This window comes from Myodes glareolus, chromosome 25 (genome assembly GCF_982192425.1).
Source record: "Myodes glareolus chromosome 25, mMyoGla1.1, whole genome shotgun sequence".
Taxonomy (NCBI): domain Eukaryota; kingdom Metazoa; phylum Chordata; class Mammalia; order Rodentia; family Cricetidae; genus Myodes; species Myodes glareolus.
In genome coordinates, this window is record NC_142050.1 from 773,623 (window position 1) to 799,239 (window position 25,617).

Consider the following 25,617-nt stretch of genomic DNA (forward strand, 5'->3'; position numbering starts at 1 on the left):
TAGAAAGTGAAGCAACACTCCATTCACTTCGCACAGTGAATTGAAGTGTTGCAACAGACTCCTTCTCTTTCAGAGAAATGCATGTGATTTGCTGGTGAATGCTTGTAAGTAGCTTAAGGCAGTTTCAAAAGAAAGTGAATATCTCTGTAACCACAGCATTTAGAAAGTGAAACAGCACTCCATTCACTTCGCACAGTGAATTGAAGTGTTGGAACAGACTGCTTCTCATTCAGGGAAGCTCATGTGATTTGCTGGTGAATGCTTGTATGTAGCTTAAGGCAGTTTCAAAAGAAAGTGATTATTTCTGTAACTACAGCATTTAGAAAGTGAAGCAACACACCATTCACTTCGCACAGTGAATTCAAGTGTTGGAACAGACTGCTTCTCTGATTAGCTCTGCAACTACAGCATTTAGAAAGTGAAGCAACACTCCATTCACTTCGCACAGTGAATTGAAATGTTGGAACAGACTGCTTCTCTTTCAGAGAAATGCATATGAGTTGCTGCTGAATGCTTGTAAGTAGCTTAAGGCACTTTCAAAGGAAAGTTATTTTCTTTGTAACTACATCATTTCGAAAGTGACACAACACTCCATTCACTTCGCAGACTGAATTGAAATGTTGGAACAGACTGCTTCTCTTTCAGAGAAACGCATGTGATTTGCTGGTGAATGCTTGTAAGTAGCTTAAGGCTCTTTCAAAGGAAAGTGATTATCTCTGTAACTACAGTATTTAGAAAGTGAAGCAACACTCCATTCACTTAGCACAGTGAATTGAAGTGTTGGAACAGACTGCTTCTCATTCAGAGAAATGCATGTGAGTTTCTTGTGAATGGTTGTAAGTAGCTTAAGGCACTTTCAATGGAAAGTGATTTTCTCTGAAAGGACAGCATTTAGAAAGTGAAGCAGAACTCCATTCACTTAGCACAGTGAATTGAAATGTTGGAACAGACTTCTTCTCTTTCCGAGAAATGCATGGGAGTTTCTTGTGAATGCTTGTAATTAGATTAAGTCACTTTCAAAGGAAAGTGATTTTCTCTGAAAGTACAGCATTTAGAAAGTGAAGCAACACTCCATTCACTTCACACAGTGAATTGAAGTGTTGGAATATACGGCTTCTCTTTCAGAGAAACGCATGGGAGTTTCTTGTGAATGCTTGTAAGTAGCTTAAGGCAGTTTCAAAAGAAAGTGATTATTTCTGCAACCACAGCATTTAGAAAGTGAAGCAACACTCCATTCACTTCACAGAGTGAATTGAAGTGTTGCAACAGACTTCTTCTCTTTCAGAGAAATGCATATGATTTGCTGGTGAATGCTTGTAAGTAGCTTAAGGCACTTTCCAGGGAAAGTGGTTTTCTCTGTAACTACAGCATTTAGAAAGTTAAACAACACTAAATTCACTTCACACAGTGAATTGAAGTGTTGGAACAGACTGCTTCTCTTTCCGAAAAATGCATATGAGTTGCTGGTGAAAGCTTGTAAGTAGCTTAATTCACTTTCATAAGAAAGTGATTTTCTCTGAAAATACAGCATTTAGAAAGTGAACCAACACTCCATTCACTTCGCACAGTGAATTGAAGTGTTGGAACAGACTGCTTCTCTTTCAGAGAAACGCATGAGATTTGCTGGTGAATGCTTGTAAGTAGCTTCAGGCAGTTTCAAAACAAAGTGATTATCTTGTAACTACAGCATTTAGAATGTGAAGAAGCTCTCCATTCACTTGGCACAGTGAATTGAAGTGTTTGAACAGACTGATTATTTTCAGAGAAACTCATGTGAGTTGCTGGTGAATGCTTGTAAGTAGCTTAATTCACTTTCAACGGAAAGTGATTTTCTCTGAAAGTACAGCATTTAGAAAGTAAAGCAACACTCCATTCACTTCGCACAGTGAATTGAACTGTTGGAACAGACTGCTTCTCTTTCAGATAAACTCATGTGATTTGCTGGTGAATTCTTGTAAGTAGCTTAAGGCAGTTTCAACAAAAAGTGATTATCTCTGTAACTACAGCATTTAGAAAGTGAACCAAAACTAAATTCACTTCGCACAGTGAATTGAAGTGTTGGAACAGACTGCTTCTCTTTCAGAGAAATGCATGTGAGTTTCTTGTGAATGCTTGTAAGTAGGTTAATGCACTTTCAAAGGAAAGTGATTTTCTCTGAAAGTACAGCATTTAGAAAGGGAAGCAACACTCCATTCACTTCGCACAGTGAATTGAAGTGTTGGAACAGACTGCTTCTCTTTCAGAGAAACGCATGTTAGGTTCTTGTCCATGCTTGTAATTAGCTTAAGGAAATTTTAAAGGAAAGTGATTTTCTCTGACAGTACAGCATTTAGAAAGTGAAGCAACACTCCATTCACTTCGCACAGTGAATTGAAGTGGTAGAACAGACAGCTTCTCTTTCAGAGAAATGCATGAGTTTGCTTGTGAATGCTTGTAAGTAGCTTAAGGCACTTTCAAAGTCAAGTAATTATCTTATAACTACAGCATTTAGAAAGTGAAGAAGCTCTCCATTCACTTTGCACAGTGAATTGAAGTGTTAGAACAGACTGCTTATTTTCAGAGAAACTCATGTGAGTTGCTGGTGAATGCTTGAAATAAGCTTAATTCACTTTCAAAGGTAAGTGATTTTCTCTGAAAGTACAGCATTTAGAAAGTGAAGCAACACTCCATTCACTTCGCACAGTGAATTGAAGTGTTGGAACAGACAGCTTCTCTTTCAGAGAAACTCATGTGATTTGCTGGTGAATGCTTGTTAGTAGCTTAAGGAAGTTTCAATAGAAAGTGATTATCTCTGTAACTACAGCATTTAGAAAGTGAACCAACACTCCATTCACTTCGCACAGTGAATTGAAGTGTTGGAACAGACTGCTTCTCTTTCAGAGAAATGCATGTGAGTTTCTTGTTAATGCTTGTAAGTAGGTTAAGGCACTTTCAAGGGAAAGTGATTGTCTCTGAAAAGACAGCCGTTAGAAAGTGAAGCAACACTCCATTCACTTCGCAGAGTGAATTGAAGTGTTGGAACAGACTGCTTCTCTTTCAGAGAAACGCATGTGATTTGCTGGTGAATGCTTGTAAGTAGCTTAAGGCACTTTCGAAGTAAAGTGATTTTCTTTAAAAGTACAGCATTTAGAAAGTGAAGCAACACTCGATTCACTTCGCACATCGAAATGAAGTGTTGGAAAAGACTGCTTCTCTTTCAGAGAAACACATGTGAGTTTTTTGTGAATTCTTGTAAGTAGCTTAAGGCAGTATCGAAAGAAAGTGATTTACTCTGAAAGGACAGCATTTAGAAAGTGAAGCAACACTCCATTCACTTCTCACAGTGAATTGAAGTGTTGGAACAGACTGCTTCCATATCAGAGAAATGCATGTGAGTTGCTGGTGAATGCTTGTAAGTAGCTTAAGGCATGTTCAAAGGAACGTGATTTTCTCTGAAAGTACAGCATTTAGAAAGTGAAGCAACACTCCATTCACTTCGCAGAGTGAATTGAAGTGTTGGAACACTCTGCTTCTCTTTCAGAGTAACGCATGTGATTTGATGGTGAATGTTTGTAAGTATTTTAAGGCACTTTCGAAAGAAAGAGATTATCTCTGTAACTACAGCATATAGAAAGTGAAGCAACACTCCATTCACTTCGCACAATGAATTGAAGTGTTGGAACAGACTGCTTCTCTTTCAGAGAAATGCATGTGAGTTGCTGGAGAATGCTTGTAAGTAGCTTAATTCACTTTCAAAGGAAAGTGATTTTCTCTGACAGTACAGCATTTAGAGAGTGAAGCAACACTCCATTCACTTCACACAGTGAATTGAAGTGTTGGAATATACGGCTTCTCTTTCAGAGAAACGCATGGGAGTTTCTTGTGAATGCTTGTAAGTAGCTTAAGGCAGTTTCAAAAGAAAGTGATTATTTCTGCAACCACAGCATTTAGAAAGTGAAGCAACACTCCATTCACTTCACAGAGTGAATTGAAGTGTTGCAACAGACTTCTTCTCTTTCAGAGAAATGCATATGATTTGCTGGTGAATGCTTGTAAGTAGCTTAAGGCACTTTCCAGGGAAAGTGGTTTTCTCTGTAACTACAGCATTTAGAAAGTTAAACAACACTAAATTCACTTCACACAGTGAATTGAAGTGTTGGAACAGACTGCTTCTCTTTCCGAAAAATGCATATGAGTTGCTGGTGAAAGCTTGTAAGTAGCTTAATTCACTTTCATAAGAAAGTGATTTTCTCTGAAAATACAGCATTTAGAAAGTGAACCAACACTCCATTCACTTCGCACAGTGAATTGAAGTGTTGGAACAGACTGCTTCTCTTTCAGAGAAACGCATGAGATTTGCTGGTGAATGCTTGTAAGTAGCTTCAGGCAGTTTCAAAACAAAGTGATTATCTTGTAACTACAGCATTTAGAATGTGAAGAAGCTCTCCATTCACTTGGCACAGTGAATTGAAGTGTTTGAACAGACTGATTATTTTCAGAGAAACTCATGTGAGTTGCTGGTGAATGCTTGTAAGTAGCTTAATTCACTTTCAACGGAAAGTGATTTTCTCTGAAAGTACAGCATTTAGAAAGTAAAGCAACACTCCATTCACTTCGCACAGTGAATTGAACTGTTGGAACAGACTGCTTCTCTTTCAGATAAACTCATGTGATTTGCTGGTGAATTCTTGTAAGTAGCTTAAGGCAGTTTCAACAAAAAGTGATTATCTCTGTAACTACAGCATTTAGAAAGTGAACCAAAACTAAATTCACTTCGCACAGTGAATTGAAGTGTTGGAACAGACTGCTTCTCTTTCAGAGAAATGCATGTGAGTTTCTTGTGAATGCTTGTAAGTAGGTTAATGCACTTTCAAAGGAAAGTGATTTTCTCTGAAAGTACAGCATTTAGAAAGGGAAGCAACACTCCATTCACTTCGCACAGTGAATTGAAGTGTTGGAACAGACTGCTTCTCTTTCAGAGAAACGCATGTTAGGTTCTTGTCCATGCTTGTAATTAGCTTAAGGAAATTTTAAAGGAAAGTGATTTTCTCTGACAGTACAGCATTTAGAAAGTGAAGCAACACTCCATTCACTTCGCACAGTGAATTGAAGTGGTAGAACAGACAGCTTCTCTTTCAGAGAAATGCATGAGTTTGCTTGTGAATGCTTGTAAGTAGCTTAAGGCACTTTCAAAGTCAAGTAATTATCTTATAACTACAGCATTTAGAAAGTGAAGAAGCTCTCCATTCACTTTGCACAGTGAATTGAAGTGTTAGAACAGACTGCTTATTTTCAGAGAAACTCATGTGAGTTGCTGGTGAATGCTTGTAAGTAGCTTAATTCACTTTCAACGGAAAGTGATTTTCTCTGAAAGTACAGCATTTAGAAAGTAAAGCAACACTCCATTCACTTCGCACAGTGAATTGAACTGTTGGAACAGACTGCTTCTCTTTCAGATAAACTCATGTGATTTGCTGGTGAATTCTTGTAAGTAGCTTAAGGCAGTTTCAACAAAAAGTGATTATCTCTGTAACTACAGCATTTAGAAAGTGAACCAAAACTAAATTCACTTCGCACAGTGAATTGAAGTGTTGGAACAGACTGCTTCTCTTTCAGAGAAATGCATGTGAGTTTCTTGTGAATGCTTGTAAGTAGGTTAATGCACTTTCAAAGGAAAGTGATTTTCTCTGAAAGTACAGCATTTAGAAAGGGAAGCAACACTCCATTCACTTCGCACAGTGAATTGAAGTGTTGGAACAGACTGCTTCTCTTTCAGAGAAACGCATGTTAGGTTCTTGTCCATGCTTGTAATTAGCTTAAGGAAATTTTAAAGGAAAGTGATTTTCTCTGACAGTACAGCATTTAGAAAGTGAAGCAACACTCCATTCACTTCGCACAGTGAATTGAAGTGGTAGAACAGACAGCTTCTCTTTCAGAGAAATGCATGAGTTTGCTTGTGAATGCTTGTAAGTAGCTTAAGGCACTTTCAAAGTCAAGTAATTATCTTATAACTACAGCATTTAGAAAGTGAAGAAGCTCTCCATTCACTTTGCACAGTGAATTGAAGTGTTAGAACAGACTGCTTATTTTCAGAGAAACTCATGTGAGTTGCTGGTGAATGCTTGAAATAAGCTTAATTCACTTTCAAAGGTAAGTGATTTTCTCTGAAAGTACAGCATTTAGAAAGTGAAGCAACACTCCATTCACTTCGCACAGTGAATTGAAGTGTTGGAACAGACAGCTTCTCTTTCAGAGAAACTCATGTGATTTGCTGGTGAATGCTTGTTAGTAGCTTAAGGAAGTTTCAATAGAAAGTGATTATCTCTGTAACTACAGCATTTAGAAAGTGAAGCAACACTCCATTCACTTCGCAGAGTGAATTGAAGTGTTGGAACAGACTGCTTCTCTTTCAGAGAAACGCATGTGATTTGCTGGTGAATGCTTGTAAGTAGCTTAAGGCACTTTCGAAGTAAAGTGATTTTCTTTAAAAGTACAGCATTTAGAAAGTGAAGCAACACTCGATTCACTTCGCACATCGAAATGAAGTGTTGGAAAAGACTGCTTCTCTTTCAGAGAAACACATGTGAGTTTTTTGTGAATTCTTGTAAGTAGCTTAAGGCAGTATCGAAAGAAAGTGATTTACTCTGAAAGGACAGCATTTAGAAAGTGAAGCAACACTCCATTCACTTCTCACAGTGAATTGAAGTGTTGGAACAGACTGCTTCCATATCAGAGAAATGCATGTGAGTTGCTGGTGAATGCTTGTAAGTAGCTTAAGGCATGTTCAAAGGAACGTGATTTTCTCTGAAAGTACAGCATTTAGAAAGTGAAGCAACACTCCATTCACTTCGCAGAGTGAATTGAAGTGTTGGAACACTCTGCTTCTCTTTCAGAGTAACGCATGTGATTTGATGGTGAATGTTTGTAAGTATTTTAAGGCACTTTCGAAAGAAAGAGATTATCTCTGTAACTACAGCATATAGAAAGTGAAGCAACACTCCATTCACTTCGCACAATGAATTGAAGTGTTGGAACAGACTGCTTCTCTTTCAGAGAAATGCATGTGAGTTGCTGGAGAATGCTTGTAAGTAGCTTAATTCACTTTCAAAGGAAAGTGATTTTCTCTGACAGTACAGCATTTAGAGAGTGAAGCAACACTCCATTCACTTCACACAGTGAATTGAAGTGTTGGAATATACGGCTTCTCTTTCAGAGAAACGCATGGGAGTTTCTTGTGAATGCTTGTAAGTAGCTTAAGGCAGTTTCAAAAGAAAGTGATTATTTCTGCAACCACAGCATTTAAAAAGTGAAGCAACACTCCATTCACTTCACAGAGTGAATTGAAGTGTTGCAACAGACTTCTTCTCTTTCAGAGAAATGCATATGATTTGCTGGTGAATGCTTGTAAGTAGCTTAAGGCACTTTCCAGGGAAAGTGGTTTTCTCTGTAACTACAGCATTTAGAAAGTTAAACAACACTAAATTCACTTCACACAGTGAATTGAAGTGTTGGAACAGACTGCTTCTCTTTCCGAAAAATGCATATGAGTTGCTGGTGAAAGCTTGTAAGTAGCTTAATTCACTTTCATAAGAAAGTGATTTTCTCTGAAAATACAGCATTTAGAAAGTGAACCAACACTCCATTCACTTCGCACAGTGAATTGAAGTGTTGGAACAGACTGCTTCTCTTTCAGAGAAACGCATGAGATTTGCTGGTGAATGCTTGTAAGTAGCTTCAGGCAGTTTCAAAACAAAGTGATTATCTTGTAACTACAGCATTTAGAATGTGAAGAAGCTCTCCATTCACTTGGCACAGTGAATTGAAGTGTTTGAACAGACTGATTATTTTCAGAGAAACTCATGTGAGTTGCTGGTGAATGCTTGTAAGTAGCTTAATTCACTTTCAACGGAAAGTGATTTTCTCTGAAAGTACAGCATTTAGAAAGTAAAGCAACACTCCATTCACTTCGCAAGGTGAATTGAACTGTTGGAACAGACTGCTTCTCTTTCAGATAAACTCATGTGATTTGCTGGTGAATTCTTGTAAGTAGCTTAAGGCAGTTTCAACAAAAAGTGATTATCTCTGTAACTACAGCATTTAGAAAGTGAACCAAAACTAAATTCACTTCGCACAGTGAATTGAAGTGTTGGAACAGACTGCTTCTCTTTCAGAGAAATGCATGTGAGTTTCTTGTGAATGCTTGTAAGTAGGTTAATGCACTTTCAAAGGAAAGTGATTTTCTCTGAAAGTACAGCATTTAGAAAGGGAAGCAACACTCCATTCACTTCGCACAGTGAATTGAAGTGTTGGAACAGACTGCTTCTCTTTCAGAGAAACGCATGTTAGGTTCTTGTCCATGCTTGTAATTAGCTTAAGGAAATTTTAAAGGAAAGTGATTTTCTCTGACAGTACAGCATTTAGAAAGTGAAGCAACACTCCATTCACTTCGCACAGTGAATTGAAGTGGTAGAACAGACAGCTTCTCTTTCAGAGAAATGCATGAGTTTGCTTGTGAATGCTTGTAAGTAGCTTAAGGCACTTTCAAAGTCAAGAAATTATCTTATAACTACAGCATTTAGAAAGTGAAGAAGCTCTCCATTCACTTTGCACAGTGAATTGAAGTGTTAGAACAGACTGCTTATTTTCAGAGAAACTCATGTGAGTTGCTGGTGAATGCTTGTAAGTAGCTTAATTCACTTTCAACGGAAAGTGATTTTCTCTGAAAGTACAGCATTTAGAAAGTAAAGCAACACTCCATTCACTTCGCACAGTGAATTGAACTGTTGGAACAGACTGCTTCTCTTTCAGATAAACTCATGTGATTTGCTGGTGAATTCTTGTAAGTAGCTTAAGGCAGTTTCAACAAAAAGTGATTATCTCTGTAACTACAGCATTTAGAAAGTGAACCAAAACTAAATTCACTTCGCACAGTGAATTGAAGTGTTGGAACAGACTGCTTCTCTTTCAGAGAAATGCATGTGAGTTTCTTGTGAATGCTTGTAAGTAGGTTAATGCACTTTCAAAGGAAAGTGATTTTCTCTGAAAGTACAGCATTTAGAAAGGGAAGCAACACTCCATTCACTTCGCACAGTGAATTGAAGTGTTGGAACAGACTGCTTCTCTTTCAGAGAAACGCATGTTAGGTTCTTGTCCATGCTTGTAATTAGCTTAAGGAAATTTTAAAGGAAAGTGATTTTCTCTGACAGTACAGCATTTAGAAAGTGAAGCAACACTCCATTCACTTCGCACAGTGAATTGAAGTGGTAGAACAGACAGCTTCTCTTTCAGAGAAATGCATGAGTTTGCTTGTGAATGCTTGTAAGTAGCTTAAGGCACTTTCAAAGTCAGGTAATTATCTTATAACTACAGCATTTAGAAAGTGAAGAAGCTCTCCATTCACTTTGCACAGTGAATTGAAGTGTTAGAACAGACTGCTTATTTTCAGAGAAACTCATGTGAGTTGCTGGTGAATGCTTGAAATAAGCTTAATTCACTTTCAAAGGTAAGTGATTTTCTCTGAAAGTACAGCATTTAGAAAGTGAAGCAACACTCCATTCACTTCGCACAGTGAATTGAAGTGTTGGAACAGACAGCTTCTCTTTCAGAGAAACTCATGTGATTTGCTGGTGAATGCTTGTTAGTAGCTTAAGGAAGTTTCAATAGAAAGTGATTATCTCTGTAACTACAGCATTTAGAAAGTGAACCAACACTCCATTCACTTCGCACAGTGAATTGAAGTGTTGGAACAGACTGCTTCTCTTTCAGAGAAATGCATGTGAGTTTCTTGTTAATGCTTGTAAGTAGGTTAAGGCACTTTCAAGGGAAAGTGATTGTCTCTGAAAAGACAGCCGTTAGAAAGTGAAGCAACACTCCATTCACTTCGCAGAGTGAATTGAAGTGTTGGAACAGACTGCTTCTCTTTCAGAGAAACGCATGTGATTTGCTGGTGAATGCTTGTAAGTAGCTTAAGGCACTTTCGAAGTAAAGTGATTTTCTTTAAAAGTACAGCATTTAGAAAGTGAAGCAACACTCGATTCACTTCGCACATCGAAATGAAGTGTTGGAAAAGACTGCTTCTCTTTCAGAGAAACACATGTGAGTTTTTTGTGAATTCTTGTAAGTAGCTTAAGGCAGTATCGAAAGAAAGTGATTTACTCTGAAAGGACAGCATTTAGAAAGTGAAGCAACACTCCATTCACTTCTCACAGTGAATTGAAGTGTTGGAACAGACTGCTTCCATATCAGAGAAATGCATGTGAGTTGCTGGTGAATGCTTGTAAGTAGCTTAAGGCATGTTCAAAGGAACGTGATTTTCTCTGAAAGTACAGCATTTAGAAAGTGAAGCAACACTCCATTCACTTCGCAGAGTGAATTGAAGTGTTGGAACACTCTGCTTCTCTTTCAGAGTAACGCATGTGATTTGATGGTGAATGTTTGTAAGTATTTTAAGGCACTTTCGAAAGAAAGAGATTATCTCTGTAACTACAGCATATAGAAAGTGAAGCAACACTCCATTCACTTCGCACAATGAATTGAAGTGTTGGAACAGACTGCTTCTCTTTCAGAGAAATGCATGTGAGTTGCTGGAGAATGCTTGTAAGTAGCTTAATTCACTTTCAAAGGAAAGTGATTTTCTCTGACAGTACAGCATTTAGAGAGTGAAGCAACACTCCATTCACTTCGCACAGTGAATTGAAGTGTTAGAACAGACTGCTTCTCTTTCAGGGAAACGCATGTGATTTGCTGGTGAATCCTTGTAAGTAACTTAAGGCAGTTTCAAAAGAAAGTGATTATCTCTGTAACTACAGCATTTAGAAACTGAAGCAGCTCTCCTTTCACTTGGCACAGTGAATTGAAGTGTTGGAACAGACTGCAAATTTTCAGAGTAACGCATGGGTGTTTTTTGTGAATTCTTGTAAGTATCTTAAAGCACTTTCGAAAGAAAGATATTATCTCTGTAACTACAGCATTTAGAAAGTGAAGCAACACTCCATTCACTTCGCACAGTGAATTGAAGTGTTGGAACAGACTGCTTCTCTTTCAGAGAAACGCATGTGATTTGCTGGTGAATGCTTGTAAGTAGCTTAAGTCACTTTCAAAGGAAAGTGATTTTCTCTGTAACTACAGCATTTAGAAAGTGAACCAACACTCCATTCACTTCGCACAGTGAATTGAAGTGTTCGAACAGACTGCTTCACTTTAGGGGAAATGCATGTGAGTTTTTGTGAATTCTTGTAAGTTGCTTAAGGCAGTATCGACAGAAAGAGATTATCTCTGTAACTACAGCAATTAGAAAGTGAAGCAACACTCCATTCACTTTGCACAGTGAATTGAAGTGTTGGAACAGACTGCTTCCCTTTCAGAGAAATGCATGTGAGTTGCTGGTGAATGCTTGTAAGTAGCTTAAGGCACTTTCAAAGGAAAGTCATTTTCTCTGAAAGTACAGCATTTAGAAAGTGAAGCAACACTCCATTCACTTCGCACAGTGAATTGAAGTGTTGAAACAGACTGCTTCTCTTTCAGAGAAATGCATGTGACTTGCTGGTGAATGCTTGCAAGTAGCTTCAGGCACTTTCAAAGTAAAGTGATGTTCTCTGCAACTACAGCATTTACAAAGTGAAGCAACACTCCATTCACTTCGCACAGTGAATTGAAGTGTCGGAAAAGACTGCTTATCTTTCAGAGAAACACATGGGAGTTTTTTGTGAATTCTGGTAAGTAGTTTAACGCAATATCGATAGAAAGAGATTATCTCTGTAAGTATAGCATTTAGAAAGTGATGCAACACTCCATTCACTTCGCACAGTGAATTGAAGTGTTGGATCAGACTGCTTCCCTCTCAGAGAAATGCATGTGAGTTGCTGGTGAATGCTTCTAAGTAGCTTAAGGCACTTTAAAAGGAAAGTGATTTTCTCTGAAAGTACAGCATTTAGAGAGTGAAGCAACACTCAATTCACTTCGCACAGTGAATTTAAGTGTTAGAACAAACTGCTTCTCTTTCAGAGAAACGCATGTGATTTGCTAGTGAATCCTTGTAAGTAGCTTAAGACAGGTTCAAAAGAAAGTGATTATCTCTGTAACTACAGCATTTAGAAAGTGAAGCAGCTCTCCATTCACTTGGCACAGTGAATTGAAGTGTTGGAACAGACTTCTTATTTTCAGAGAAACTCATGTGAGTTGCTGGTGAATGCTTGTAAGTAGCTTAATTCACTTTCAACGGAAAGTGATTTTCTCTGAAAGTACAGCATTTAGAAAGTGAAGCAACACTGCATTCACTTCGCACAGTGAATAGAAGTGTTGGAACACACTGCTTCTCTTTCAGAGAAACTCATGTGATTTGCTGGTGAATGCTTTTAAGTGGCTTAAGGCAGTTTCAAAAGAAAGTGATTATCTCTGTAACTACAGCACTTAGAAAGTGAAGCAACACTCCATTCACTTCGCACAGTGAATTGAAGTGCTGGAACAGACTGCTTCTATTTCAGAGAAATGCATGTGAGTTTCTTGTGAATGTTTGTAAGTAGGTTAAGGCACTTTCAAAGAAAGTGATTTTCTCTGAAAGTACAGCATGTAGAAAGTGAAGCAACACTCCATTCACTTCGCACAGTGAATTGAAGTGTTGGAAAAGACTGCTTCTCTTTAAGAGAAACGCATGTGATTTGCTGCTGAATGGTTGTAAGTAGCTTAAGGCACTTTCAAAAGAAAGTGATTTTCTCTGTAACTAGAGCATTTAGAAAGTGAAGCAACACTCCATTCACTTCGCACAGTGAATTGAAGTGTTGGAACAGACTGCTTCTCTTTCAGAGAAACGCATGTAATTTGCTGGTGAATGCTTGTAAGTAGCTAAAGACACTTTCAAAGGAAAGTGATTTTCTCTGTAACTACAGCATTTAGAAAGAGAAGCAACACTCCATTCAATTCACACAGTGAAATGAAGTGTTGAAACAGACTACTTCTCTTTAAGAGAAACGCGTGTGATTTGCTGCTGAATGCTTGTAAGTAGCTTATGGCAGTTTCAAAAGAAAGTGATTATCTCTGTAACTACAGCATTTAGAAAGTGTGGGAACACTCCATTCACTTCACACAGAGAATTGAAGTGTTGGAACAGACTGCTTCTCTTTCAGAGAAACGCATGGGAGTTTTTTGTGAATTCTTGTAACTAAAGGCACTTTCGAAAGAAAGAGATTATCTCTGTAACTACAGCATTTAGAAAGTGAAGCAACACACCATTCACTTTGATCAGTGAATTGAAGTGTTAGAACACACTGCTTCTCTTTCAGAGAAATGCATGTGAATTGCTGGTGAATGCTTGTATGTAGTTTAAGGCACTTTCAAAGGAATGTGATTTTCTCTGAGAGTACAGCATTTAGAAAATGAGGCAGCACTCCTTTCACTTCGCACGGTGAATTGAAGTGTTGGAACAGACTGCTTCTCTTTCAGAAAAATGCATATGAGTTGCTGGTGAATGCTTGTAAGTAGCTTAAGGCACTTTCAAAGGAAAGTGATTTTCTCTGAAAGGACAGCATTTAGAAAGAGAAGCAACACTCCATTCACTTCGCACAGTGAATTGAAGTGTTGGACCAGACTGCTTCTGTTTCAAAGAAACGCATGGGATATTCTTGTGAATGCTTGTAAGTATTTAATGCAGTATCAAAAGAAAGTGATTATCTCTGCAAATAAAACATTTAGAAAGTGAAGCAACACTCCATTCACTTCGCACAGCGAATTGAAGTGTTGGAACAGACTGCTTCTCTTTCAGAGAAACGCATGTAATTTGCTGGTGAATGCTTGTAAGTAGCTAAAGACACTTTCAAAGGAAAGTGATTTTCTCTGTAACTACAGCATTTAGAAAGTGAAGCAACACTCCATTCACTTCTCACAGTGAATTGAAGTGTTGGAACAGACTGCTTCTCTTTAAGAGAAACGCGTGTGATTTGCTGCTGAATGCTTGAAAGTAGCTTATGGCAGTTTCAAAAGAAAGTGATTATCTCTATAACTATAGCATTTAGAAAGTGTAGCAACACTCCATTCAATTCATACAGTGAATTGAAGAGTTGGAACAGACTGCTACTCTTTCAGAGAAACGCATGGGAGTTTTTTGTGAATTCTTGTAACTAAAAGCACTTTCGAAAGAAAGAGATTATCTCTGTAACTACAGCATTTAGAAAGTGAAGCATCACACCATTCACTTCGCACAGTGAATTGAATTGTTGGAACAGACTGCTTCTCTTTCAGAGAAATGCATGTGATTTGCTGGTGAATGCTTGTAAGTAGTTTAAGGCACTTTCAAAGGAATGTGATTTTCTCTGAGAGTACAGCATTTAGAAAGAGAGGCAGCACTCCTTTCACTTCGCACAGTGAATTGAAGTGTTGGAACAGACTGCTTCTCTTTCAGAAAAATGCATATGAGTTGCTGGTGAATGTTTGTAAGTAGCTTAAGGCACTTTCAAAGGAAAGTGATTTTCTCTGAAAGTACAGCTTTTAGAAAGTGAAGCAACACTCCATTCACTTCGCACAGTGAATTGAAGTGCTGGAACAGACTGCTTCTCTTTCACAGAAACGCCTGGGAGTTTCTTGTGAATGCTGGTAATTAGCTTAAGGCACTTTCAAAGGAAAGTAATTATCTCTGAAAGTACAGCATTTAGAAAGTGAAGCAACACTCCATTCACTTCGCACAGTGAATTGAAGTGTTGGAACAGACTGCTTCTCTTTCAGAGAAATGCATGGGAGTTTTTTGCGAATTCTTTTAAGAATCTTAAGGCACTTTCGAAAGAAAGAGATTATCTCTGTAACTACAGCATATCGAAAGTGATGCAACACTCCATTCACTTCATACAGTGAATTGAAGTGTTGGAACAGACTGCTTCCCTTTCAGAGAAATGCATGTGAGTTGCTGGTGCATGCTTGTAAGTAGCTTAAGGCACTTTCAAAGGAAAGTCATTTTCTCTGAAAGTACAGCATTTAGAGAGTGAAGCAACACTCCATTCACTTCGCACAGTGAATTGAAGTGTTGGAACAGACTGCTTCTCTTTCAGAGAAACGCATGTAATTTGCTGGTGAATTCTTGTAAGTAGCTAAAGACACTTTCAAAGGAATGTGATTTTCTCTGTAACTACAGCATTTAGAAAGTGAAGCAACACTCCATTCACTTTGCACAGTGAATTGAAGTGTTGGAACAGACTGCTTCTCTTTCAGAGAAACTCATGTGATTTGCTGGTTTATGCTTGTAAGTAGGTTAAGGCAGTTTCAAAAGAAAGTGATTATCTCTGTAACTACAGCATTTAGAAAGTGAAGCAACACTCCATTCACTTCGCACAGTGAATTGAAGTGTTGGAACAGACTGCTTCTCTTTAATAGAAACGCGTGTGATTTGCTGCTGAATGCTTGAAAGTAGCTTATGGCAGTTTCAAAAGAAAGTGATTATCTCTATAACTATAGCATTTAGAAAGTGTAGCAACACTCCATTCAATTCATACAGTGAATTGAAGAGTTGGAACAGACTGCTACTCTTTCTGAGAAACGCATGGGAATTTTTTGTGAATTCTTGTAACTAAAAGCACTTTCGAAAGAAAGAGATTATCTCTGTAACTACAGCATTTAGAAAGTGAAGCATCACACCATTCACTTCGCACAGTGAATTGAATTGTTGGAACAGACTGCTTCTCTTTCAGAGAAATGCATGTGATTTGCTGGTGAATGCTTGTAAGTAGTTTATGGCACTTTCAAAGGAACGTGATTTTCTCTGAGAGTACAGCATTTAGAAAGAGAGGCAGCACTCCTTTCACTTCGCACAGTGAATTGAAGTGTTGGAACAGACTGCTTCTCTTTCAGAAAAATGCATATGAGTTGCTGGTGAATGCTTGTAAGTAGCTTAAGGCACTTTCAAAGGAAAGTGATGTTCTCTGAAAGTACAGCTTTTAGAAAGTGAAGCAACACTCCATTCACTTCGCACAGTGAATTGAAGTGCTGGAACAGACTGCTTCTCTTTCACAGAAACGCCCGGGAGTTTCTTGTGAATGCTGGTAATTAGCTTAAGGCACTTTCAAAGGAAAGTAATTATCTCTGAAAGTACAGCATTTAGAAAGTGAAGCAACACTCCATTCACTTTGCACAGTGAATTGAAGTGTTGGAACAGACTGCTTCTCTTTCAGAGAAATGCATGGGAGTTTTTTGCGAATTCTTGGAAGAATCTTAAGGCACTTTCGAAAGAAAGAGATTATCTCTGTAACTACAGCATATCGAAAGTGATGCAACACTCCATTCACTTCATACAGTGAATTGAAGTGTTGGAACAGACTGCTTCCCTTTCAGAGAAATGCATGTGAGTTGCTGGTGCATGCTTGTAAGTAGCTTAAGGCACTTTCAAAGGAAAGTCATTTTCTCTGAAAGTACAGCATTTAGAGAGTGAAGCAACACTCCATTCACTTCGCACAGTGAATTGAAGTGTTGGAACAGACTGCTTCTTTTTCAGAGTAATGCATGTGAGTTTCTTGTGAATGCTTGTAATTAGCTTAAGGCACTTTCAAAAAAGGTGATTTTTCTCTGAAAGTACGGCATTTAGAAAGTGAAGCAACACTCCATTCACCTCGCACAGTGAATTGAAGTGTTGGAACACACTGCTTCTCTTTCAGAGAAACGCATGGGAGATTCTTGTGAATGCTTGTAATTAATTTAAGGCACATTCAAAGGAAAGTGATTTTCTCTGAAAGTACAGCATTTAGAAAGTGAAGCAACACTCCATTCACTTCGCACAGTGAATTGAAGTGTTGGAACAGACGGCTTTTCTTTCAGAGAAACACATGGGAGTTTCTTGTGAATGCTTGTAAGTAGCTTATGGCAGTTTCAAAACAAAGTGATTATCTCTGCAACTACAGCATTTAGAAAGTGAAGCAACACTCCTTTCACTTCGCACAGTGAATTGAAGTGTTGGAACAGACTGCTTCTCTTTCAGAGAAATGCATATGAGTTGCTGGTGAATCCTTGTAAGTAGTTTAAGGCACTTTCAAAGGAGAGTGATTTTCTCTGAAAGTACAGCATTTAGAAAATGAAGCAGCACTCCATTCACTTCGCACAGTGAATTGAAGTGTTGGAACAGACTGCTTCTCTTTCAGACAAACACATGTGAGCTGCTGGTGAATGCTTGTAAGTAGCTTGAGACACTTTCAAAGGAAAGTGATTTTCTCTGAAAGTACAGCATTTACAAAGAGAAGCAACACTCCATTCACTTCGCACAGTGAATTGAAGTGTTGGACCAGACTGCTTCTGTTTCAGAGAAACGCTTTGGATTTTCTTTGTGAATGCTTGTAAGTATTTAAGGCAGTTTCAAAAGAAAGTGATTTTCTCTGAAAGTACAGCATTTAGATAGTGAAGCAACAGTCCATTCACTTCGCACAGTGAATTGAAGTGTTGGAACTGACTGCTTCTCTTTCAGAGATGTAACCTGTGGGGCCAGCTTGTTGGGGTTTCTGTCCCTCCCAGTATTCCAACAGCTGGCAAGCAACAAAGAAAATCACTCACAAGACTCCATAAGGTTATAAACTGATTGGCCCATTTGGTCAGGCTCCTTATTAGTCCTTGTAACTTATGTTACCCCATTATCCTTATCTACATTAGCACATGGCTCCGTACCTTTCTCAGCTGGGCAAATTACATGCTGCCTCTTCTGTGGTCTGCGCAGGAGTGGCTGAGGAACTTTTCTCCTCCCTAGCCTTATCCTATTCTCATTACTCTGCCTCTACTTCCTGTCTGGTTGACCCGCCTATATTTCCTGCCTGGCTAATCAGCGTTTTATTAAAATAAATGATTGACAGAATACAGATAATTCTCCCGCACCATTTCCCTCTTTTTTTTTTAAACAAAGGAAAATACCCATAGTCCATTTTTTGGGAATGTGGGCGTAGTATTTCAGGCTACTTCCTGCTGGTTGGGGGCGCTGATAATCTTATGGGGACCTAAAGAAAATTTAGAGTTATAATCAAGTCATGACTGGAGTATCCTGTGAGTCTCGATCATCTCAGGCAGCAGTCTTGAATCTGTTCTGGATGTAGAACTCAGACATCTTGGCCATCTGTTCCTGTTGGAGATTTCTCAGGTGGCCTCCCTTGATGGAACCTGATTTTTCTTAACTCAGAATGAATACACAGCTTCTCATTTTCTGTGGAAACAAAAGCAAAATCTCTTCTCCAAAGTACCATACCTTTTGACTTCAATTTTGAAGCCAAGGTATTTTCAAAATACCTATCTTGGGTTAGTTCAGCAGCATTTATATACAAAAGTCTTTTAGCAGCTGTTGCTCCTTCCTCAACAATCAAACAATGCAAAGAGAGCATAATAACATACAGTATCAAGATTCTCTTTGTATTTTCCATCTTTGTGTGGCTTTACTTTAACCTCTTTTTTTACTTTTACTTTTTGAGACAGGTTCTCTGTATATCTTTGTCCTTGAATAACACTGTAGACCAGGCTGTCCTTGAACTCACAGAGATCCTTCTGTCTCTGCCTCCCCAGTACTGGGCTCAAAGGTGTTTGCTACCACACCTTGAACTCACAGAGGTTAACTACCTCTGTCCCTTAAAGTCACAGAGGTCAACATGCCTCTGCCTCCCAGGCATTGGGATTAAAGGTGTGTACCACCACACCCTATATCTCCCTTTCTTTCTTTTTTATTTTTAATGACTTTAACCTTTTAACCTGCATATATTTTTAACACACTGTAAACCATTTAGAGGTTTTCTTCATCTTTGAATCTCTCTTTACTGTTTATCTCTCTTTTTCTGACCACATGAGCCTTTAATTTACAAAGCAATATGGAAATCCATGTCTTTGACAGCTAGATCCAGCTCATTCCTTAGCTTTCCAGACTCATAGCTGAGATACCAGCCACAGCTGTGTTCACTGCCACAACTCTGTCGTGTTTCAAGGTCCTTCCTAGCAAGCAAGCTGCATCATTCTGCTCAGAGACCACACTCAGTCGGACTGCCTGCCTGCAAGAGTCAGAGTTTGTCCTTGCAGGACAGCCCAGAAAGCCAGCATTTTAAAACAGCACAGCTTTTTTCCTGCTACAACTGAAAACCGAAAAGCATGCGTTCAGCTTTTCACCAACAGCATTTAAGTGTTTCGTGGCAGGACCTCTTAATGAGCTGTAAGGTTTTGCAGCTAAGGCTGAGTCAAGAAGCCTCTCTTAGATGAGAGCATTTGCTTGCCTCTAGCAAGCAGAGCAGAACCGAAAAATTGCTGCTACCAAGAAAACATACTTTACTCTATTCTTTCCCAAACTTTCTCAGGCTTTCTGTGGATTCATTTATCCACGTCTGGGCGCCATATGCAGTATGTGGAACTGGCTTGTTGGGGTATCTGTCCCGCCCAGTACCCCACAGCAGACAGGCCCCAAAGAAAATCACGCAGAGGACTCCATAAGGTTATAAACTGATTGGCCCATTAGGTCAGGCTTCTTGTTAACTCTTATAACTTATATTAACCCATTATTCTCATCTATGTTAGCAATAATGGCTCCATACCTTTCTCAGCTGGGCACGTTACATGCTGCCTCTTCGGTGGTCTGCTCAGGAATGCCAAAGGAGCTTCGGCTTTCAGAATACTCCCAGTCTCTTTGCTCCACCCCTACTTCCTGTCTGGCTTTCCTGCCTATACTGCCTGCCTGGCCAATCAGCGTTTTATTAAAATACATGATTGAGACAATACAGACAATTCTCCCACACCATTTCCGTCTTTTTTTTTAACAAAGGACTTTCAAAAGATAGTGATTTTCTCTGTAACAACAGCATTTAGAAAGTGAAGCAACACTTCATCGATTCGCACAGTGAATTGATGTGTTGAAACAGACTGCTTCGCTTTCAGGGAAACGCATGTGAGTTGCTGGTGAATGCGTGTAAGTAGCTTAAGGCACTTTCAAAAGAAAGGGATTTTCTCTAAAACTACAGCATTTAGAAAGTGAAGTAACACTCCATTCACGTCGCACAGTGAATTGAAGTGTTGGAACAGACTGCTTCTTTTTCAAAGAAACGCATGTGAGTTTCTTGTGAATGCTTATAAGTAGCTTAAGGCACTTTCAAAGGAAAGTGATTTTCTCTGAAAGGACAGCATTTAGAATGTGAAGCAACACTCCATTCACTTGGCACAGTGAATTGAAATTTTGGAACCGACTGCATCTCTTTCAGAGAAATGCATGTGAGTTGCTGGTGAATGCTTGTAAATAGCTTGAGACACTTTAAAAGGAAGTGATTTTCTCTGAAAGTACAGCATTTAGAAAGTGAAGCAACAATCCAGTCACTTCACACAGTGAATTGAAGTGTTGGAACAGACTGCTTCTCTTTCAGAGAGACGCATGTGATTTGCTGGTGAATGCTTGTAAGTAGCTTAGGGCAGTTTCAAAAGAAAGTGATTATCTCTGTAATGACAGCATTTAGAAAGTGAAGCAGCTCTCCATTCACTTCGCACACTAAATTGAAGGGCTGGAACAGACTGCTTCTTTTTCAGAGAAACTCATGTGAGTTGCTGGTGAATGCTTGTGAGTAGCTTAATTCACTTTCAAAGCATAGTGATTTTATCTGAAAGTACAGCATTTAGAAAGTGAAGCAACACTCCATTCACTTCGCACAGTGAATTGAAGTTGGAACAGACTGCTTCTCTTTAAGAGAAACACATGTGAGCTGCTGGTGAATGCTTGTAAGTAGCTTGAGACACTTTCAAAGGAAGGTGATTTTCTATGAAAGTACAGTATTTAGAAAGTGAAGCAACACTCCATTCACTTCGCACAGTGAATTGAAGTGTTGGAACAGACTGCTTCTCTTTCAGAGAAACGCATGTGATTTGCTGGTGAATGCTTGTAAGTAGCTTAAGGCAGTTTCAAAAGAAAGTGATTATCTCTGGAACTACAGATTTTAGAAAGTGAAGTAAAACTCCATTCACTTCGCACAGTGAATTGAAGTGTTGGAACAGACTGCTTCTCTTTCAGAGAAATGCATGTGAGTTTCTTGTGAATGCTTGTAAGTAGCTTGAGACACTTTCAAAGGAAAGTGATTTTCTTTGAAAGTACAGCATTTAGAAAGTGAAGCAACAATCCAGTCACTTCACACAGTGAATTGAAGTGTTGGAACAGACTGCTTCTCTTTCAGAGAGACGCATGTGATTTGCTGGTGAATGCTTGTAAGTAGCTTAGGGCAGTTTCAAAAGAAAGTGATTATCTCTGTAATGACAGCATTTAGAAAGTGAAGCAGCTCTCCATTCACTTCGCACACTAAATTGAAGGGCTGGAACAGACTGCATCTTTTTCAGAGAAACTCATGTGAGTTGCTGGTGAATGCTTGTAAGTAGCTTAATTCACTTTCAAAGCATAGTGATTTTATCTGAAAGTACAGCATTTAGAAAGTGAAGCAACACTCCATTCACTTCGCACAGTGAATTGAAGTTGGAACAGACTGCTTCTCTTTAAGAGAAACACATGTGAGCTGCTGGGGAATGCTTGTAAGTAGCTTGAGACACTTTCAAAGAAAGGTGATTTTCTATGAAAGTACAGCATTTAGAAAGTGAACCAACACTCAATTCACTTTGCACAGTGAATTGAAGTATTGGAACAGAGTGCTTCTCTCTCAGAGAAACTCATGTGATTTGCTGGTTTATGCTTGTAAGTAGCTAAAGGCAGTTTCAAAAGAAAGTAATTATCTCTGTAACTACAGCATTTAGAAAGTGAAGCAACACTGCATTCACTTCACACAGTGAATTGAAGTGCTGCAACAGACTGTTTCTCTTTCAGAGAAATGCATGTGAGTTTCTTGTGAACGCTTGTAAGTAGCTTAAGGCACTTTTAAAGGAAAGTGATTTTATCTGAAAGTACAACATTTAGAAAGTGAAGCAACACTCCATTCACTTGGCATATTGAATTGAAGTTTTGGAACAGACTGCATCTGTTTCAGAGAAATGCATGTGAGTTTCTTGTGAATGCTTGTAAGTAGCTTAAGGCACTTTCAAAGGAAAGTGATGTTCTCTAAAAGAACAGCATTTAGAAAGTGAAGCAACACTCCATTCACTTCGCACAGTGAATTGAAGTGTTTGAACAGACGGTTTCTCTTCCAGAAAAACGCATGTGTGTTTCTTGTGAATGCTTGTAAGTATCTTAGGGCACTATCAACGGAAAGTGATTTTCACTGAAACTGCAGCATTGAGAAAGTGAAGCAACACTCCATTTCCTTCGCACAGTGAATTGAAGCGTTGGGACAGACTGCTTCCCTTTCAGAGAAACAGATGTGAGTTTCTTGTGAATGCTTGTAAGTAGCTTAAGGCAGTATCAAAAGAAAGTGATTATCTCTGCAACTACAGCATTTAGAAAGTGAAGCAACACTCCATTCACTTTGCACAGTGAATTGAAGTCTTGGAACAGACTGCTTCTCTTTCAGGGAAACACATGTGATTTGCTGGAGAATGCTTGTAAGTAGCTTAAGGCACGTTCAAAACAATGTGATTTTCGCTGAACGGACAGCATTTAGAAAGTGAAAGAACACTCCATTCACTTCACACAGTGAATTGAAGTGTTGGAACAGACTACTTCTCTTTCAGAGAAACGCGTGTGATTTGCTGGTGAATGCTTGTAAGTAGCTTAAGGCACTTTCAAAGGAAAGTGATTTTCTCTGAAAGTCCAGCATTGAGAATGTGAAGGAACACTCCATTCACTTCGCACAGTGAATTGAAGTGTTGGAATAGAAGGCTTTTCTTTCAGAGAAACAGATGTGGGATTTTTGTGAATGGTTGTAAGTAGCTTAAGGCAGTTTCAAAGGAAAGTGATTTTCTCTGTACCAACAGCGTTTAGAAAGTGAAGTAATACTCCATTCACTTCACACAGTGAATTGAAGTGTTGGAACAGACTGCTTCTCTTTCAGAGAAATGCATGTGAGTTTCCTGTGAATGCTTGTTAGTAGCTTAAGGCACTTTCAAAGGAAAGTGATTTTCTCTGAAAGAACAGCATTTAGAAAGGGAAGCAACATCCATTCACTTCCCACAGAGAATTGAAGTGTTTTAACAGACTGCTTCTCTTCCAGGGAAATGCATGTGAGCTTCTTGTGAATGCTTGTAAGTAGCTTAAGGCACTATCAACAGAAAGTGATTTTCACTGAAACTGCAGCATTGAAAAGGTGAAGGAACACTCCATTTACTTCGCACAGGGAATTGAAGTGTTGGGACAGACTGCTTCTCTTTCAGAGAAACAGATGTGAGTTTCTTGTGAATGCTTGTAAGTAGCTTAAGGCACTTTCAAAGGAACATGATTTACTCGGAAAGGACAGCATTTAGAAAGTGAAGCAACACTCCATTCCCTTCGCACATTGAATTGAAGTGTTGAAACAGACTGCCTCTCTTTCAGGGATATGCATGTGAGTTGCTGGTTATTGCTTGTAAATAGCTTAAGGCAGTTTCAAAAGAAAGTGATTTTCTCTGAAACTACAGATTTTAGAAAGTGTCGCAACACTCCATTCACGTTGCCCAGTGAATTGAAGTGTTGGAACAGACTACTTCTCTTTGAGAGAATCTCATGTGAGTTGCTGGTGAATGCTTGTAAGTAGCTTAAGGCACTTTCAAAGGAAAGTGATTTTCTCTGAGAGGACAGAATTTAGAAGTGAAGCAACACTCCATTCACTTCGCACCGTGAATTGAAGTGTTGGGACAGACTACTTCTCTTTCATGGAAACGCATGTGAGTTGCTGGTGAATCCTTGTAAGTAGCTTAAGGCACTTTCAAAGGAAAGTGATTTTCTCTGAAAGTACAGCATTTAGAATGTTAAGCCACACTCCACCCACTTCGCACAGTGATTTGACGTGTTGGAACAGACTGCTTCTCTTTCAGAGAGACGCATGTGATTTGCTGGTGAATGCTTGTAAGTAGCTTAGGGCAGTTTCAAAAGAAAGTGATTATCTCTCTAATGACAGCATTTAGAAAGTGAAGCAGCTCTCCATTTACTTCGCACACTAAATTGAAGGGCTGGAACAGACTGTTTCTTTTTCAGAGAAACTCATGTGAGTTGCTGGTGAATGCTTGTAAGTAGCTTAATTCACTTTCAAAGCATAGTGATTTTATCTGAAAGTACAGCATTTAGAAAGTGAAGCAACACTCCATTCACTTCGCACAGTGAATTGAAGTTGGAACAGACTGCTTCTCTTTAAGAGAAACACATGTGAGCTGCTGGTGAATGCTTGTAAGTAGCTTGAGACACTTTCAAAGGAACATGATTTACTCGGAAAGGACAACATTTAGAAAGTGAAGCAACACTCCATTCCCTTCGCACATTGAATTGAAGTGTTGAAACAGACTGCCTCTCTTTCAGGGATATGCATGTGAGTTGCTGGTTATTGCTTGTAAATAGCTTAAGGCAGTTTCAAAAGAAAGTGATTTTCTCTGAAACTACAGCCTTTAGAAAGTGTCGCAACACTCCATTCACGTTGCCCAGTGAATTGAAGTGTTGGAACAGACTGCTTCTCTTTGAGAGAATCTCATGTGAGTTGCTGGTGAATGCTTGTAAGTAGCTTAAGGCACTTTCAAAGGAAAGTGATTTTCTCTGAGAGGACAGAATTTAGAAGTGAAGCAACACTCCATTCACTTCGCACCGTGAATTGAAGTGTTGGGACAGACTACTTCTCTTTCATGGAAACGCATGTGAGTTGCTGGTGAATCCTTGTAAGTAGCTTAAGGCACTTTCAAAAGAAAGTGATTTTCTCTGAAAGTACAGCATTTAGAATGTTAAGCCACACTCCACCCACTTCGCACAGTGAATTGAAGTGTTGGAACAGACTGCTTCTCTTTCAGAGAAACGCATGTGAGTTTCTTGTGAATTCTTCTAAGTAGATTAAGGCTCGTTCATATCAAAGTGATGTTCTCTGAATGGACAGCATTTAGAATGTGAAGCAACACTCCATTCACTTGGCACAGTGAATTGAAATTTTGGAACCGACTGCATCTCTTTCAGAGAAATGCATGTGAGTTGCTGGTGAATGCTTGTAAATAGCTTGAGACACTTTCAAAAGGAAGTGATTTTCTCTGAAAGTACAGCATTTAGAAAGTGAAGCAACAATCCAGTCAGTTCACACAGTGAATTGAAGTGTTGGAACAGACTGCTTCTCTTTCAGAGAGACGCATGTGATTTGCTGGTGAATGCTCGTAAGTAGCTTAGGGCAGTTTCAAAAGAAAGTGATTATCTCTGTAATGACAGCATTTAGAAAGTGAAGCAGCTCTCCATTTACTTCGCACACTAAATTGAAGGGCTGGAACAGACTGCTTCTTTTTCAGAGAAACTCATGTGAGTTGCTGGTGAATGCTTGTAAGTAGCTTAATTCACTTTCAAAGCATAGTGATTTTATCTGAAAGTACAGCATTTAGAAAGTGAAGCAACACTCCATTCACTTCGCACAGTGAATTGAAGTTGGAACAGACTGCTTCTCTTTAAGAGAAACACATGTGAGCTGCTGGTGAATGCTTGTAAGTAGCTTGAGACACTTTCAAAGGAAGGTGATTTTCTATGAAAGTACAGTATTTAGAAAGTGAAGCAACACTCCATTCACTTCACACAGTGAATTGAAGTGTTGGAACAGACTGCTTCTCTTTCAGAGAAACGCATGTGATTTGCTGGTGAATGCTTGTAAG